This window comes from Archocentrus centrarchus, chromosome 15 (assembly GCF_007364275.1).
Source record: "Archocentrus centrarchus isolate MPI-CPG fArcCen1 chromosome 15, fArcCen1, whole genome shotgun sequence".
Taxonomy (NCBI): domain Eukaryota; kingdom Metazoa; phylum Chordata; class Actinopteri; order Cichliformes; family Cichlidae; genus Archocentrus; species Archocentrus centrarchus.
Genome location: NC_044360.1, coordinates 15,564,590 through 15,583,533, shown reverse-complemented (window position 1 = coordinate 15,583,533; position 18,944 = coordinate 15,564,590). Strand labels below are relative to the sequence as shown.

Genomic DNA, 18,944 nt, shown 5'->3' with positions numbered 1-18,944 from the left:
ATATCATTAAAACAACTTGTTTGACTACTGGCTTGTCATACAGTATATCAGTCTTAACCACATAATACACCTTTCAAAAACTGCATTTTATATCCATAAAATAATGCAGACATTAAATCAAGAATGGCAGAGCTCAATGCTCTGAGCTTTCTCCCGACAAAATAACTCTGATGCAGGTGAATACAAAGCATAAAGAGGAAGCTGCCTAGTTTGAAAGCTCTACTCTTTTCTCTACATCTTGCGCTCCGCATGGACTGCTGCCTTCAGCCAGCCTATGGGGGGGATGTAGACATGCCCCTCTCTGGGGCCTGTACATACGGCCTGTGCCTCACTTCAAAGAGAGGGCATAAGGGCAGCGTTCTCCCCCAACTCAGATCCATTCAGCACACAGCTGATTCCTCCATGTATGTCTCACTTTGACTCTCTCTAGGCCCCTCTAGCTTTCATTTCAGACTGCTTTCTATCTGTGTTTTTTTTCCTTTTCTGGAAGATGCATAAAGGAAGTACAGCCCATAGTTTATGTGTGGGTTTGTGTGTCCTCCTTTGAAGTCTCATAATGAAGAGCAACACCATGCAATCTCTAAACACGCTGTCACACAGGCCTCTCATTGTGATTCACAACTTAATGCAAAGCATGCTGATATTATAACAAAAATATGTATGAATCTTTGCTGACTTCTGCTTACATTGCAACAAATGAAGAATGTCACAAAAAAACCAAAAAGCAACACACATCAAGGAGGGTGTGAGAGAGGAAGCGAATTTGAAAAGGAGAAAAGCAAAGAGAGGAGCTGAGCTCAGTGGCTGCAGCGAAGGGAGGTCTGGCCCTTACAAATCCCTTCTTTTTTGATCTCTTCATCCAGATGAAAGAACAGAATGAGGCAGGATTATGCAGGACAATTGCGCTTTCTCCCCAAACCCTGACTTGATCGGCTTTTACGAGAGCTCTAATCATTTTCAATTAAGTACATTTTCTGACATCCTGTAATAGCTACACTGCTGGTCTTAAACTCTCTGGTTGTCCCAGTCCTCCCCTGCAGCCTCCTCCTTTTTTTTTTTTTTTTTGCTAAGCCTCTCATTCTCAGACAGCATGCCTGTAGTGTCTGCTGACAATCTGAATGGGCCTGAACTGCAACTTGTTGTTAAGGTGCCAAATAACCCATTTACCAGATGCTTGACAAGGATGTTATTTGGTGTTTGATTGAATGTGCTTTTGTGTCAGTGAAGCATTGAATTAGTGTTGTTTGTTTGTGGAAGCCTCCTCAGTCTGAATTTTATTTTTGCATTTTTGTCCTTTGTGTTTGGGGGATGGGGAGGGGGTCCTTTTAGTATGATAATTAATATCTAATCTAACCAGTATAAGGGACGTGTTATGTAACTGTTTACCAACATTCTTTTACCAATCCATTGGCTGGAAAATGCTTAGCCCAACATTCAGCCTTTAAGTGGTTAAGAAAACATCTTCAAAAAGAGGCTCTCAAGACATGAACTGTATTTGTAATGTCACACTGATCCATGGCAGCCTAGTTACCCTCTGTGCATTCACCTGGTGGTTAATTCCAGTCAAACTTTGGAGCTTAGTGTGTCTTGAGGAACTCAAGTGCTCAAGTACTTGACTGAGACAGACAGCACCATTAGCAGGCCCTGGACCAGCCCCAACCCTGACAACCACTCACAGCTGGCAATGGCAGGCAGAGGAATGAGTCTCCTTTTCTTTAGTTTAGTCAGAGAGAAGTGCAACAAATGTCCATCACTCACTCACTCAGTACCCAGCAGGATGGCCTGCTGTTTGTGAGGACAACCCAGCAACAATGGAAGAACTGAGGGGAAATGCCATCCAGTCAGAAGTGAGGATGTACATTTGACTGAGATGAAGCCAGTAGATTCCTTCAGATAATAAATGAGGTTCGACTTTAACAGACATACGGAGATGGTGTATCAATTCAGATGGAAGGTACAATATTACAACTAGACCCATCACTGATGAGGATATCCTCACATGATTAATGAAAATATAAAATAAATGTAGATGTCAGGTTAACATTACAGCCAATTTCATAATAGAAAACTCTTCAGCAGACATTACCCTCTGCAAAACTATTTTGCCCTAATTTGGAGGCCTTGCCCTAAACTTTTATCCTAATAATTTTAGCCACCCCTGGGTTAGTAAAGATATTATACATATTCCAGCAAAAATCAATATTAACAATGCTCATTAAATCAAAACTATTTTAAGCATGCTGTAAGATATTCTGTAATTATCGCTAACATTTCTAGAAAAACATTTTGGTAACCACATCCTAGAACAGACACAAAACACTTACATGGTAAACAAATTAGAGACACACTTGAGTTAAGTTGTACACACCTGATAATTCAGTGGTTTTTCATTATTTAAAATTGTCCGTGTTGCAAATTAATACTATAGTGATCCAAACTATGAAGAAATAAATATGAAATGATGTAGTAAACAAACAAGTAAACAAGTAAAGAGGTATAGTTGGTACACAGTGAATAGCCCTATTTGAGTAATGTTATAATCCATATTATGGCAAGAACTACTCAACTAAGTAAAGAAAAATGACAGTCCATCATTACTTTAAGAAATGAAGGTCAGTCAATCTGAAACATTTTAAGAACTTTGAACGTATCCTCAAGTGCAGTCGCAAAGACCATCAAACGTTATGATGAAACTGGCTCTCATCAGGACCGCCCCAGTAAAGGACGAACAAGAGTTTCCTCTGTTGCACAGGATACCCTTCATCAGTGTTACCAGCCTCAGAAACCACAACTTAACAGCACCCCAGATAAGAGCCCACCTAAATGCTTCACAGAGTTCAAGTAGCACACACATCTCAACACCAGCTGTTCAGAGAAGACAGCATGAATCTGGACTTTAACTGGTAATGGGCAAAGAAGCCACTTCTAAAGAAGAACAACTAGAGGAAGAGAATGGCTTGGGCCAAGGGACACAAGGAATGGACATTAGACCAGTGGAAATCTGTCCTTTGGTCTGATGACTCCAAATTTGAGATTTTTGGTTCCAAACACCATGTCTTTGTAAGACGCAGAAAAGATGAGCAGTTGGATCCTACAAGTGTAGTTCCCACTGTGAAGTATGGAGGAGGAAGTGTGATGGCATGGGGGGGTCTTTGCTGGTGACAGTGTTGGCGATTTCTTCAAAATCCAAGGCACACTTAACCAGCGAAATGCCATCCCATCTGGTTTGCACTTAGTGGGACCATCTTTTGTTTTTCAACAGGACAATGACCCCAAACACACCTCCAGGATATGTAAGGACTATCATATCATATTATACTAATGTGTACAGGAATATAACTACATAATGCACTCATATTACATAATCTGCTGATATCAATGGATTATGTATAACGTCACTATAATCATAAGGCTACCATGTACAATGCATAATGCAACCATGTTGTTTACATTTAAGCAGTATTGTTGAGCAGCAGGATTTAATATTGCTCAATGATGAGTCATAGTCTGTTCTATTTATGGCCATGAGTCATCCCTGACAAACATGTTAGACAATGTACAGCCAATCAGAACTTGACACCACAGGCTAATCAATAAGGCTCCACTTCAAATAAATACAGCCAAAGTGTAGAATGGGTACTTATTGAGTAATATGAATATTGTGATGCACATCACTGAAGAGTAAAGAAAATATATGCCAAATTTCATGGCTCTACTCCTTGTGGTTTTAGAGTCTAAAGACCGGAAAGGTAAAACCTCATGGATAGATACGCAGACAGAGGGACGGACAGACAGACAGTATGACAACAATATCCTCCCGCTTTATTTTGTGAACAAACTTCTTCTGCTCTGCCCATAAAAAGATTTAAATTTGAACACTATCCACTTCAAGGTTGTCTCCTGATGCAGCTCTGTGCCACTCCCAGCATGTCTGCTATTTTTTAGCTTGCTCAATTGATGTCCCATTCTAAATATGTGCATGAATGCATTTGCGATTTTGCCATGGACATCAAACTTGCACAGAGAGCAAACATCAAATTCTGCGTCAAACTGGTTCCTGTTTAATGCTGAGGATCATCAGTGATGATGGGAGCTGGGTCCAGCCCAATTTACAGTAGAAAAGTCAGGAACAGCTTTTTTTTCTCCACTTCAATTTGGTGCAAATGACATAAACTGCAGCGCCCACCACTGTGCGCCCACTTTGAGTGCATTAATAAGACAAGAAATTTTGGCCACATGAACATAATTGTTGCAAATCGCCCAATCTGCTCACTGGATTCAGCTCGATGGCATTTTGCTCTCTTCCACAAAATGAAATTAAAATTCAAGGGTCGCCAGTACGCATCACAGAGACAGAATAGGTTAAAATCAGCTGATTAACTGGGGCCTTTCTGTATGGAGTTTGCATTCTCTCCCTGCAAGTGCTCCAGTTTCCTCCCAGAATCCAAAGTCATGCACATTAACTGGTTATTTAAAAAAAAAAAAAAAAATCGATTATAGGTGTGGATGTGATCATGCATGTTTGTTTCTCTGTGACAGACTGGAGATCTGTCCTGCCTTTCACCCAGACTCAGCCGTTATACCGGTGTTTGATAGTTTCTGCATTTGCTAGTATGATAGGGTATGTTTGAGTCCCAGTGACATAAACTGTCATTATCCGACAGTGATCAAGACACTCCGTGACATTTTTTTGTGGACTTGAAGAGAAAATACACTACAATGCACCAACTACGCCTTCAGATGGATGGTGTGTGTGTCCACAACCATATCTGTTCCACATTCAAAAATGAGGTTTGATTTATTACTTATCATTAATTGGACAAAGATTAAAAATGTAAATCTAACAATCTCATGTTAAAACTTAGATGTGCCAAAACAAAAGCCCTTTCCTGGTTAGCAACATAAAAAGCCTCAGTTTCAGTTTAATGTTGAGTTGTTAAAATAATTTTATTTTTCACACACACACACACACACACACACACACACACACACACACACACACACACACACACACACACACACACACACACACACACAAAAAAAAACCATACATCTAGCATAGTCTAGCACAGTCACGTCTGTCTGCCAGTGGCTGTCTGTCATTATCAGCTTTGATAATGCCTAATAGTGTCCTCAACAAAGATCCCTAACAGGATGAGTTTATTTCCCCAGCTCTTTGCAGCTTATTGGCTGGGGCCTCTACTTCTAATCACCTTTCATTACAGCCTTCTGATCCCCAGCTTCCCTTTGTACACCGCGCCTCATCGTCTTTATTTTCCACTCTAATTGCATGTGAAAGATGCCCCCTTTGATTCTGCCTGCATGCCAAAGTGCTATCAGAGAGAGAGTGTCGAAAAGTGTCATGTGTGTCTCTCCACTTGGAGGATGAGTGAGACGCATATTCACCTGCTGAGGACAAACCTATTTCTCCCCAAGATATGACGTATCTATCACCAGCTCAGCGGATATCAACGCGATCTGTCAACATAATAGCAAATGGTGGTGGTGGTGGGGTGACTGGAGAGAGGAGGGGGTGGAAAAGAAAAACATGCAGATCGGTGCTTTGAATTGCGTAGTTATAGTGAACTCAGATTTGTTTTTGTGTGTTTAATTTTATGAGCAGCATGACCATGATATACCAGAGTTGCCAAATGTTGCTTGTTCTAATTTATTCTCTGCTGACAAAAAGATAAAAAAAAAAAAAAAAGACTTTTCCCATGTAGCTTTTTCCTTTTTTCAAATGCCATCATTTGTTACTGTTCAGACGAGGTTGTGTACCCACGATGTTACGGTTGTTCACTGTCAGTGTTTAACCTTTTCAATATGATATCCCTAGGACCTTTGGTGGCTACTGTGCGGTCCCAGAAAGGCTTGTCTGCAGATTTTTTTTACACCGCTTCTTCTTCAGGAACCTGCACGATCCCTCAGAGTGGGAAAATGTACTATACATAAGGCACAATTAGATAATGGTGGCTCAATTTGAAGAAGTATCAGTCTAACAAGGGCCTTATTTTGGTAACAAATTCATGGAAGGGCACTTGAGCGGCATAGTATCTGCTTATTGTTAAGCTAGTGTTCCAGGGTGGGGAGACTGGAACAGGAGAGACACAGAGAGACCTCACTCTGACAGAATCTAATCACGAGTTGTCCTAACATATTACAACTGACTTAAGCTCTATCTTCCCTCCCAGTTAACTCGCACTAATTCAGAATCAAAATAACCAGTGAGACCGAGACAAGGAGAGAAAGTGAGACAGGGAGGCGAGATTAGGAGATGGTGAAGGGGGAAAACACACACACACACACCCCTTTCTGTCTGAAATAGAAGAGTACTTCCGGCTCCAATTTCGGCATATGCTAGGGCGAGCTGCAGAAAGATAAATGAGGTCTCCAGCACCAAGAGGAAACCGATTCTTTATCTGGCATGCCTCTATTTACTGACATTAAGAATGATAATATCAATCAGCAAACTGTCAGCAACCCAAGTGGGCTGTGAGGAGAACAAAGTTTCCACTGTCTCCCTTATGAAACGTTTACAAGGAGATGTTGATGTACCTGCCATTCAGGTGCAAATAATGTCATCACCACACACCCTGATCGGGGCATGCTGCTCCACCTTAGTGATGAGCAAAAGTGCCCAGGGCCCTTTCCCAAACCTAGTATTCATAGCTAGGAAAAATAAAGCTGACGGGTTAATGAGCTAGCAATCACCACAACAAGGAGAGCAGCATAGCACCAACATGTCTGTACTCCCCGTCTCCCTGTGAAATATAGCTGTGGGTAACAGAATTTTTTTTCTACCTTTAGTGGTGATGAGCAGGAGAAAACACATGGCAGCAGCATCAGGGAAGCGTCTGTGTAATTACTTTTGGCCATCTTTCAAACCTTTCTCTCTCAGGAGAGAGATGTGTGACAACATATGACAAGAAAGCCAACAGGCTTTCCATACAGAATAATGGAATCCATCATCACTGAGGCAGACACACCTGTCTGGCTTTGAGAACAATGCCACACTGCCTATTTATTAGGTGCCAGAAAAGTTTATGTTTGTGCGGTGACAGTGACAGCAACTTGATCCTTTTCATTTTTGGAAGGGGGATCTCAAGCTTTGGGGAAAGGAAGGAGGAGGGGAAAGTCTGACTCACATATTTTCTTCTCTCGGTGGTGCACAGTGAGTTCTCTTTTTTCCTGATAGCTGTCTGCTAAGGAGTCAGAAGACAAATAACAAAGACTGTCATTCTCCAGGAGGATTTCACTAATTCTTTTTTTTTTTCCCTCCCCACAGAAAGATATTATATCCTTCTGACACTTCAAGTCCAGGGCCAGCTCAGTCTTTCCTGGATTTTTGCAAGATATGGAATTGTTTAGCAAATCAGGGAATGATTTAATCATTTGTGCTAGTTTGACATTTGTATCCAGCATGACAGGGAGCATCTGCCACAATTTTTTCATTTAGAAACGGTCATTTTTCTTCAAAACGAACTTAAAATAATAATTAACTGATTAAACTAGTGTCTGTTTACTGCAAACACAGTTTTCTAAGCTTATGAAAATTAGACTGAGCCAGTGTGCTGTTGGTCTGTGAGCACTCAGCAGGCCATCACTCTAGTTTGATTGTCAGCCAGCCGTGTTGACATGGTCCTTTACTGTCTTTACTGCTGGCTGCCATCTTAACAGTTAATAATTAGGTTTCCTCCTGCCACAAAACAGAGTGCCACGTTGACAAAAGCCAATGGCAACCGAGGTGGCGGTGTGGCTGCCACATTATAAATAGTCTGACCGAATGATTAATGAGAGGGGCCACAGAGCTAAAGCAGCAATCTCGCACACGGACAAAAGCTGCCTGCACAGCTGCCTGCGCGCACACACAAAAAAAATTAAACAAAACCCAACAAGACAAGCCCTGTCGCCGGATAGAAACAAGAACTGAGGCAGAGTGGCAGGGAAAGTGGAAACATGCCAAGTAAATAAATTACTGAATTTCGACCGACAGCTTATGATGACTTTATTTAACCTCTAAGCGCTTTTGGGGAATCCTCATTAACATTTTGACACACTCAGTTGAATGGCGGGGTCAGGCAGGTTCCAAATGCATGGGAGGTTCGGAAGAGGCGGGCAAATTCTTTTGTGATGATTATGAAGTACAGACGTGGGAGAAAAGAGGAAAAAGAGCATGACAGAGAGCCCTAGACGATTCAATTGTTTACGGCGCTAGAATTTTTGCATGTGTAAGTCAGGCCAAAATCAAATTTTTTTTAGATGCTTTTTTTTTTTTTTAGTGTTTGACACACATTATCGGTAAATGCCTGTGATATTACAGGAAAACTTGAGCTGTTGCCTAACAAATACTCAAATTGCTGATCCTGCACCTCTCCACACACTATCAACATCGATCTCTTTGAATTCCGACTTTGTCTGCTTGTTTCCCTTCCCTTCAGTTTGGAGTTTTGACAGCAAGTCACATATCTTCCCCGTTTCAATCATCTACCTTCACGTCACTTCACAGTAATACAGTCTGAGCACTTCTGCTATAAATGTGACTTGTTACCATTTTCAAATTGCACTCATCAAAGCAGACATATCAAATCAATCAAAGGATGGACTGGATGGATGAATGGGTAATAGCAGTGACAATAGTGACAAATATCTGGTTTTTTCTTTTTTCCTCTCTTGAGGGAAAGATCCACAAACAAACATAGAGGCTGTATTGCACCACCGGCCAACAATTATCTTGAATATTTGGATGTACTGCTGCTTCAAGCAAGTTTTTCCATTTGATGGTTCTTATTCTTCCCCTCCACTTTGCTGTGCTCAGCTAGCAGGGCTCTCAGTCGTCACAACATCTCCCTTTAATGCCCCTGACAGGGGGTTATTTGCTTCCATATATGTTTTCTCTCCAATTACACCATGGCAGGCTGGAGGCTGCCAAGCCACACCGCTGAGATGCTGATGGTCACCTCTTTGACTAGTCCTTCCTGCCTCCTGCACTATATTTTTCATCTTTTTAGATTCTATTAGAGAGGAGGACTCTCTCATTTGTCTGTCCTTGGTCGAAAGTGTTGTTTAACACCTGACAAGCATCAGCACTACAATGTGAACTGCTATTTGCTATAGGAAGGTAGTGCTGGACCTCTATTTTCAATTTTATTTTTCCTTCAAGGTGTACGTCTAGCACGAACACAGCATCAACATTTTACAAGAACGGCATAAAAATATTCTTATCCTAAAGTTTTAATATATTTAATCTGAGTGTAATACTGGAAAAAATATTTCATGTGCACATAAGTGTTCAAAGAGATAAAGCAGCTACAGTAGCCTGAGCTGTCATGGGGATGTGAATTACCACACACACACACACTTTTTTAATTATATCAAAATACTTCCGCCTGAATATTTAATGCAAAGCACAACACAAATATACACCAAAAACATTAATTAGAGTAATTTGCCTGATTCTTTTTTGGCTCTTTACAGATATCAGGCTGTTCAAAGATAAAGTCAAATGACACCCGGGGACTGATATCTCAAATATACAAGATTCAAACCCTCTGAATCAATAGAGCAAAACAGACAGCATTTGTGAGTATAGCTTTAAGCTAAGTGGGATGCCAAATGCAAAGGCTGCCATTGATACCACAATGAAAAATGCATGATTTCAGAGAGAGCAGCCTTTTATCTACAAGGCAAGATCAATAGTGGGAAGGGGTTATGGAATCAAAGTTGTTTTGCTGGTGTAGTAGTTAACTGACACTCTTAAAAACATCTGAATGCAATTTGAAAGAACAAAGCATGCTAAAATACAAATGGAGGAGAGTAAGGCAAAGTTCTTTGGGTTGATAAACTTTCTTTTCACATTCAGGATGGCAATATCAAACACTGAGTGTACAGGGCAACAAAAGTCAGATTCATTTACTACTGAGAGGCGCTACTCAGGATCAGTGATACATATTTTTATTTTCTTTTTGGCTTGAACTTGAGCACAATAAAAATAAAAACTACAATAACTGAACTGACAAATTCTAAAATCAACGAGACACCGCGCTCTTCTGTTCTTCTGGGGAAAAAAAGTCCTTTAATCATTCGTTAAGGCACAGACTATTATGGGACAAGCAAAGAAATTCAATATTAAAACATAATAACAGTGGAAGAAGCACTAATGTATTTTACCTGGGTAAGTGTTGCATTGCAATAACGATATATCGATATAAAATACTCAATTAAGTATAAAGAAAAAATATGTTGATTTACAGTACTAATCATGTAAAATACTAGTTTTATTTTTGTGATATATTACTGATGTATGCGTATATAGGAGCACCTTGGTTTAGTCATGGCAACTAGTTGTTACAACTTACAGTGTTTGGTAGTTGTAAAATAAAATAATTCACTTTATATATTATCTGAGTCTGTAGGTAAATAGTTACTATGGCTGTCATATGAATTTAGCAGAATTCAAAGTACAGTTTTCCAATGAATGATAGGGTTAAAGTATAACTTTTCATAGTATATAAAAAAAATCATCCACACTGTGAGGTCAACTGTCCTTGGTAGTGGCCTAAAAGCATATAGAGGATTTTAAAAAAGAACAAATGGACCCAGAGCGAGCTCTGCCTGAATGGTAATAAAATAAATCATTTGGCCTACCATCACATCTGAACATTGATTTCAACATGACACTGACACAGCTAATTATTCTGTAACTCAAGCCATGCCTCTGTCCTGACCCTTGCCCTGTGAGCGGACTGAGGAAGAGCCAGCAGCTTTCAGCAGAGGCTCGGATCTGTCTGGCCCGAGAATGTGACAGGAGATAGACAGAGAAGCAAGAAAAAAAAAAAAGAGAGAGAAAGAGAAAGGGTCACAGAAGAGAAATAGAGACACGAGAGAGCGAGACAGAAGAGACACAAAGAGAGAGGAAACATGAGAGAGAGAAGGAAAGAGGCAATGAAAGTGAGTGGAAATGACTGACAGACAGAGGATTCATCACAGGTAAAGAGTGAAGGCTCTGGCCACAGAGGGACTTGGTGAGAAAGCTAACAGATAGCAATCTGAGTTTTCACTCTGCGCCACGGCTAACAGCTAGCAGCTACCCTGTCACCGCTGCCTAAACAAGCCCAGTGTTTTCATCTCCATATACACAACGCGGCACTCTGCCTTTTCTTCTGATGGAGATAAGATGTATAAATTATGAGCAGCTGACAAAGTCTACTCCAGCGCCCCCGGCGTCTCATCAATCACTAGCCTGTGTGTCAGCAGGTAACTGACGTGGCCCCCGGAGGCACAGCCCCCTCTTTAGGTGTGTGAGTGTTTTTGTGTGCAAAAATGTGTGTTTGCTGTGAAACTGAGCCTTTGTACAAGTCTGAGTATCGCGCCTGTGTATGTGTGTGCAGTGTGAGAGGTTGTGTGAACAGCTGATTCAGTCTTAACTCCACGCTATAAGAGGCAAAAAAGAAAAAGAAACACATACAACTTGCGCACACCAGCAAGACAAAAACAATGCCTGAGTATGTGTGTGAACTCAAGGATTTACTGCTACACCTTGGGGTTATCTGATGTGCTGATACGCTCCAAAGAAAAAAACTAAATTCTAGACACACAGAGAAGCATGAAAAAATGTAATAAGCTACCAAAAAAAGAGGGAAACTAGGAGCCAGCCTGCTGGGTGGAGTACTGGAGGCCTTTGAAGGCTAGTGGTAGACCACCCAGTATGATTATTGGTATTAACAATTTTCCATGAGCCTCAGTTCACCCCACGTCTGTAAGCGTAACATGATTTAGTCCTTTGGTTATGAGGGCAGCCATGACAGAATTACGTGCAAAAATACACTTGAACTGCATTTTCAGTGAACCGAATTCACAGATATTATAAATGGGAACACTTAAGTGTTTAACAGATCACTGCTAAAGTAAGCAACATAATTACACAGTGTGTCAGCAAAACAGTATAATTACAAGCTACAAGTTGTCAGTGACTGATTTCACATCATTCCCATTTACAGGCCAATCATAGTCTTTTCACTACTCATGTTTACCAGAATAAAGACCTAATTTTATTGCAGTAATTACAAGTTGTTGTGTCCAAATGGAACAGATTACCTTGGCACTACAGAGTGTTAATGAAGAAAAAAAAAAAAGATAGAAAATAAGTATTTAATGAGTTTGCTTTTTATGGAGTTTGTAAATTTTTGCCTTGAGATGTTTCTGAAAAAGCCTATTTGAGTTAATACTGAATTTCCATCCGGGGACAGCTTGTGCGTGGAAAAACTACTTAGAAATGAGTGCATTCAGTGAAACATTCATTCCTTTTGAAATATATTGGTATATAGCCTCAAACCACATAACTGCCAAATTACACAATGTTTGTGCAGATGGCCCAAAGCAGGTAGCATTCGCTCACTCACACAATATCGATCTGCTGTGCTCGACTGAAGTTCAAGAAGGAGCGAACGAAACTGAAAAATTTTGACTCCCTATGGGGACAGGAGAAACAGCTCATCTCAGCACCAAAGAGAAGGAGGGCTGTCATGTTTTTGTGTGATGAGCTGAAAGACTAGACGGGGGCCTGGAGCAGCGGTGTATTCCTTCCCCTATAAACAAACCTCCAAAAACAAACAGTTCCACCCCACAGAGAAGGAGATGGGACAGTGAGACAAGAAGGAAGGGCAGACAGGTGTCACGGAAGAATGACATCTCTGACAGAGGGCACTGAGAGACAAGTTGGAATAGATAAGAGGACGAGCTGAGACATCATGAAAGGAGCATCAGACTTGTTGTCTCCCTCTTTCTGCCCTGCTGGTTTGGTTTGGACTGTAGGCTAAGACTTCATATTTTGATCAAGCTGACATCTCATGAATTATGTACCATACGCCATTAGCATTAGTTAGAGCCATCGCGGTATCAATGATACCATTGTTTTGAGGGGGGTCAAGTCCTGAGACACATTATCTTTGAAAACCCTTCTGCGAAGAAAGGAAGAAGATGTCTGGAATTCAGCTGACAAAAGCACTCAGTTGTACTGAAATCTGATGAGTCTGACAGGATGTGAGCCCATCTGATCTGCTGCAGTCTCAATATTCCCTTACAGGGGGGAAAGATAGAATGGACAAGCTGCTCCTCGCTGTGCTTTTAGCACAGGTGTGATGAAAGTCAGAGCTGCCGCAGCTCAGCCCACCTCTCGGATTACCCCCGAACACGTCTGGTGACGGACGTTGCCAGTTGGCAGGCAAAATGCTAGGAAGTGATGCCCGCTGTGCCCTATCCATCTCCCTGCTGCATGGAAACAGCATATCAGGTGATCCCCAGGGATAAGTATCGTTATATCATATATTAAATGTCTTGGGCTATGGGTTACAGTTGTAGGTCTTAACAAGATAACAGACAGATTGTACAGAGGTTGGTGCTACAAGGTCAACACTGTCAGCTTGATCTCTGGCACTTCTGGGATCCGTTTATCACTGTGAGGTGAAGGAAAAAAAGAGATAAACAAACAGTATTAAGGAGAAACAGAGCTCCGTTTCCTGTCAAAATGGCTGTGCTTGCCACCCACTGCTACAGTAGAGTATTTCCTGTATTCACTTAATCAGACTTGATGAAATGACAAACCTTTGTTCTACACTGCCTGGAGAAGTTTTGTGAAATAAAATATGCGTTAATAATCATGACTTGCGAGTACATCTCACAGGATATCTTATTAGAGCCCTTTACAGCTCATTGGCTCCGGTTCAGTTTCTTAAGTGTGGTTCAGTACAGTAGAAGTCAGACATCACAAATCTGTCAGCTTGCAACAGAACGCCAATGCAAATAGAAAGTGAATGGAGCCTGCAGAGGTTACAGCTCCTTTGATAAACATTGAAAGATGCAAATAATTTGACACTGAAAATTATAACAAATGCCAGGCTGATAAAATTAGGAGCTTAATACACTCTGTTTTAGGATGTAAAGCATGTTTGATCTTGTATTTTAATCAAGTTTCAGAAAATAGAAGCTTGCACCTTTGTTAAACTCTCGTGACAACAACACAACTAAAGAAAGATCACAGTAAAACACTGTGGATGAGTGGCCCTAAAAACATTGTGGCATTAAGGTCCTTCACCTACTTCACTGTCTATCAGTGCCCTTTAACCCTATGCCAATCCTTCACAGCCTTTTCCGACACTCCCATAATGACATAAAAATGCTGTCTGAGTGTCACTTGACCCCTTTGCCCTCGCAGTGACCTCTATAGTGCACCCTGGACAACCCCACAGCCTTTTACATATTTCCACAAGCATGGCTCCCTCTCCTCTGCTGTCTCAACTTAATTTCCTTTGTCCAATACTCCCATCACCCTGCTCATCGCCCCGCTTCTCTTTTCCATTTTTCTGCTTCTATTCAAAACTTGAGAAGGAAAAAGAAAAAAAATGGCTCCTCACCAATGGAAATCACAGGGATAAGTGGCTATTCACAGAGTGATTGTTGGGTAAAAAGGGCGGCTGCTGTGTTTGTGAAATGCAGATGGGAGACTGTGTGAATTTGGTAAAGACCCATAAGAGTGGAGTGGTAAAGGGGCTCACTTTAAACTTCTATAGGAACAGAAGTGCTAAACAACCTGTAAGCAGCACACAAGCACCACAAAGAATGAAAACGTTAGGGGAACTTTGGACTAGTTGAGCATTTCATAAGCTCAGTTTTCTTTAAAACAAATGCCTATTTCCCATAAATCACTCCTGAAAAATTCATCCCATAACTTAAAGCACTTTTCTTAGTTTAAAAACATATGGCGTCTCTCTGCCATTCAGATGTGAAGCTCCTGACAAGCTAAGACCTTAATGCACCAGATTTGACTGATTAATCCTGTGATAAACCAACCTTTTTCGGGTGAAAAGATTGCACACTTAGGCCTATTTCCCTCAAACTACAGAGTTCCTCCCGCCTTAGCTTCCAACCTAAACATGCTCCAGCCCTCATCAGTGGACTCTCATACCCCTCCTCAACCACCCACCCACCCACTCGCATGCAGAAGCTACAAAGCTGGAGGTGTCAAGACTACCTGTCTCAACAGCACCCCTCTTACCTGACCTGCGGATAGCCCCCAGGGACATTAATTATAGAGTAGTCTGACTTGTTGAGAGGAAAGAGACAGAGAGAGAGAATGAGCGAGTGAGGGAGAGTGACACAGAGTGAAAGACAGAGACAGAGAGAGCAGAAAAAGATAAATGCAGAGATGTTGTTACAGAGGCTGTCACCTCCTAATCATCTCATCCTGCTGTACAGAGGTGATGCTGAGGCTTTGCTCGATCAGGTTTCCTATTCATCACCAGCGTTGGTTGGTTGGTAGGTGGAAAGGTGTTGAGGATGTGTACAGGCAATGCATGGTAGGCCGGTAAATTCATTTTTGCAAAGTTCAAACTTGAAACTTATGTCCAGACCTGACTGTTTTGCTTCATAAACTGGCAAAAAAAACCCCACCACCTCTCATTAAGATTTAAATTGCAACATGGTGCATGTTGCACCATTGTGAGGTTTAGACACTCCCTGTCTTTTAAAATCTTTAAATACCCATTATCTGTTCTTTATAGACATTATTAAAACATGCTTTCAAAATGCAAAGTCAGAAAACATTTCTGTTCAGGACCACTTAAAAAAAAAACATGCAATACAAAACCACCGCAATGTATTTCTGAGTGTTCAATACTCTGTTTGCGGGCTGAAACACGGATCTATGATAATATGACATTTCAGTGTGTGCTTTTAAGTTTCTGTGTGGACAACAATGTCTAGTGCAGAAGCGTGGATACAGGCACTCAACTGCCATCATGTGATCAGAGCAATCTGTCCAAACAAATGGAAGCTTCTGCTGCACATTACTGCGTTAGATTAGACGACTTGTGGTCATTTGATTCCCTACTGTCTCGACAGCTCTCGTTTCTAATGGACCGAGTGGGATTTCACAAAACGCAAAATTGGAGGAGGTCAACGTGTTTGAAGGTTACCCCTGTCGGGAATCAAAATAAATAACATTCAGGTGTGCTATTGTCTGTCAGCTGAGTGTCTTAATGATGCCAAGTTAACACATACTAAATAACAGTGTCTCCCTATGCACTGACAGCCTCAGAAATAATTGACCAGCGTGCTCCAAACTGAGACGCAGTAGGCAGAGAATTCAATCCTGCAGCTGACAGAACCCATTGAGCATGTCACTAGATTTTGCATTATACACAAAGCAATGTCAGGTCAGGGATGCGGCCTCCTGCTAGTTATCTGCGATTGCATTTCTGAGGGTAAATTACCTGGCTCTCCATAATATGGTCTAGTTAACTAATTTCCTGACAGCATGCCATCTCTTAAAAAACGTCTCAGATTTACTGCCTGTCAAAAACATGATGGGCCCTTTTCCCTTTTTTCTCTTCTCAAAATGCTTGGCACCCTCTCAACTACTGTAAGAGATCATATTCAATATCCTCTCTCTGTGTGCCGAGGACATCTCTAATATCAGACAAAGACATACGGCTGGAGATGAACAAAAAGAAATCTAACCTTATTATGTTTGAAGGCTACCAGCAGTGTGTCATTTCATCCAGTTCCCATGCAAAAAACAGTGCTGGGGGGGTGGGGGGGGGGTGTTGTAAGCACTGTAAGATAGCTCTAAAGCTCTTAGCAAGGAAACAGGGAAATCCATTATCCTTTATCCTGCTGACCCGTGTACACTAACAAGTACACACATACAGTATATGGTGTCCTGTCATTTTGTTGTTATACATGTGTATATTCACTTTCTGCCAGAAAAGACACTCTGACAACAAAAACTCACCTCAGCAAACGGGGTCATGGGGAAACTTAATCACACACAGACAAAAGCATAGTTTTACCTGTGAGAGCATGGCCTTCTGCTGATAACGACAAATGTGACAATAACACACAGTGATGGTGTGAAGACTTCCTTTAAGCTATACTGTGTAGGGTGAACAATCCCCCTCCCTCCCCTCCAACATCACACCACCCACCCAACCACCCACCATGGAACTCAACAGTGCCTGTTTTAAAGTTCACAATGCATGCCAAGGTCTGCCCACCCACTCTTTTCTCTCTGTTTCTTTTTGTATGTGTTCGCATTGAGCCGGACGATGTGGCCTATCATCGCCTCGACAATGACAGTAGGTGGAAACGCTAGCTTTCATTACACAAAGTATAAATAGTGTAATCTATCAGCCCTGCCAATCAGGATGATTGATTATGGGCTGTCAAGGAGGAGAGTGACACATTAGAAAAGTTTGGTTAACAATGCCTGTAGCTGGTGCGGGGCTGCTGCCACCCAGCCCAGTGATTAATGTGTTGTCAGTCTGTAATCCCACACCCACGCTTAATGAGGCAAGAATTTATCATCTCGGCAGAGTGGCAGATGTCAGGGGGAAAGGAATCCAAGTGCCTGGAAACAATATACTTTTTCTAGCCTGTGCTTGACATGTCTGACAAGCTCTAAAAACCACAAAGAAGGCCTGTGTAAGCACAAACTTCAGTGGAGGGACTTTCAGTTCTGTCCTGGCTCCATCCTCTGTTGCTGGCTCATGAAAGTCACTGTTGCTGAAAGATGACTCCATCTCCATTAACGCTGCACTGAACAACAAACAACTGGTATAATGGATTAAAGCTCGAGTGATCTAGCACACTGGGGGAGAGAGTGAAGACTTCTAAACACCATGTTTTTTCATATCAGCCCTCTGAGGTCTAAGTGTCGAGTCTGATGACCCTCAACTTCACCCTACCTTGGGCAATCATAATATGTAACTTTTTGTTTTCATACACTGTTTTCCAAAGTCTTGGCAATCTGGGAACAAAGGAAATAATTATCCTGTGTCTCATAACTGACTTTGTGTGGACTTCCCCTGCCTCCTCTAGCACAGACTTCAAGCTCTAAAGTTAATTTAACTTTATAAATAACAAATAATTACCATCCACAAGCAATAAACAACAACAACTTGAATTATCTGATAAAAATCAGAAAGTAAGTTTAAGCAAAAGTGCACATGATAATCAAGTTCAAAGTAAACTCTAATGTGCTGAAATAGTGATTAATGTGTACAGTCAACCTCAACTAAAAGAGACAAGCAATCTAATAACAGGCCTCTTTGTAAGAAGTAAAGTCTATCAGAGTTTTGTGGAAGCACCCGGTGGGGCACGAGAAGAGAAAAAAAGATTTTTTTTTTTTCCCCAGCATGGAAAACACTAAGTCAACTGTCTCTTATTACGCTTGCAGCATCTTTCTGTCACCAAAGAGACCAACAGGGAGGATTATCTCTGACTGAACTGATAGGCCAACGCACTGGGATGCTGCACGATGCAATAGCTAAAACCATCATTTGATAAGAAGTGTAATTGAAGAGATGCCTTAGTGGCAATGATATTGTTGTTATAGTGAGTGTACAGGGTTTGTGGAGATCTGCAGTCTTATTACATGCAACAAAAAAAAGACATTGTTTTAAGAAGTATATTTTGATATATATAAAAAAAAAACTTCACATATGCCCAAAAGTTATACAGTAAGTTATCAATAATATTTGAAGGAACAAGTGGGGTTTCCCCAGCAGATTTCTACATCTGAAATGAACTTTGCAATCAACAAAGTTACACACACACAAAAAAACTCTGTCCTTCCCAGAACCTTCTGAAATGTTTCATTGGAACAATATGTTCAAATAGCAGGTCATGCAGCTAGCCAATCCCAGGCATTTAATATTATTAGAGTAATAAAAACTTAACCAAGACGTACTTTCATAGTTTAAAAAAAAACCCTTACGTGACCGATCACATGATTTGTCAAACTTTATGAAAACGTAACATCTAAATAGAAAAGGGAGACATCTCATTATTGCTGGCCAGCCTTGGTCTGTTTTCTGACAGGCCTCAGACTCCACCGCTGAACGCAGTCTTGAAGAGACATCGAGACAACAAATGCTTCACTGCAGAGGCGT

At 41.2% G+C, this 18,944-nt stretch overlaps 1 protein-coding gene across 1 annotated transcript in view; it reads right to left on the bottom strand.

The window, feature by feature from the left end:
* Positions 1-18,944, bottom strand: part of lrmda (leucine rich melanocyte differentiation associated) — a 212,157-nt gene that overhangs the window by 41,770 nt on the left and 151,443 nt on the right. The window lies entirely within an intron of this gene.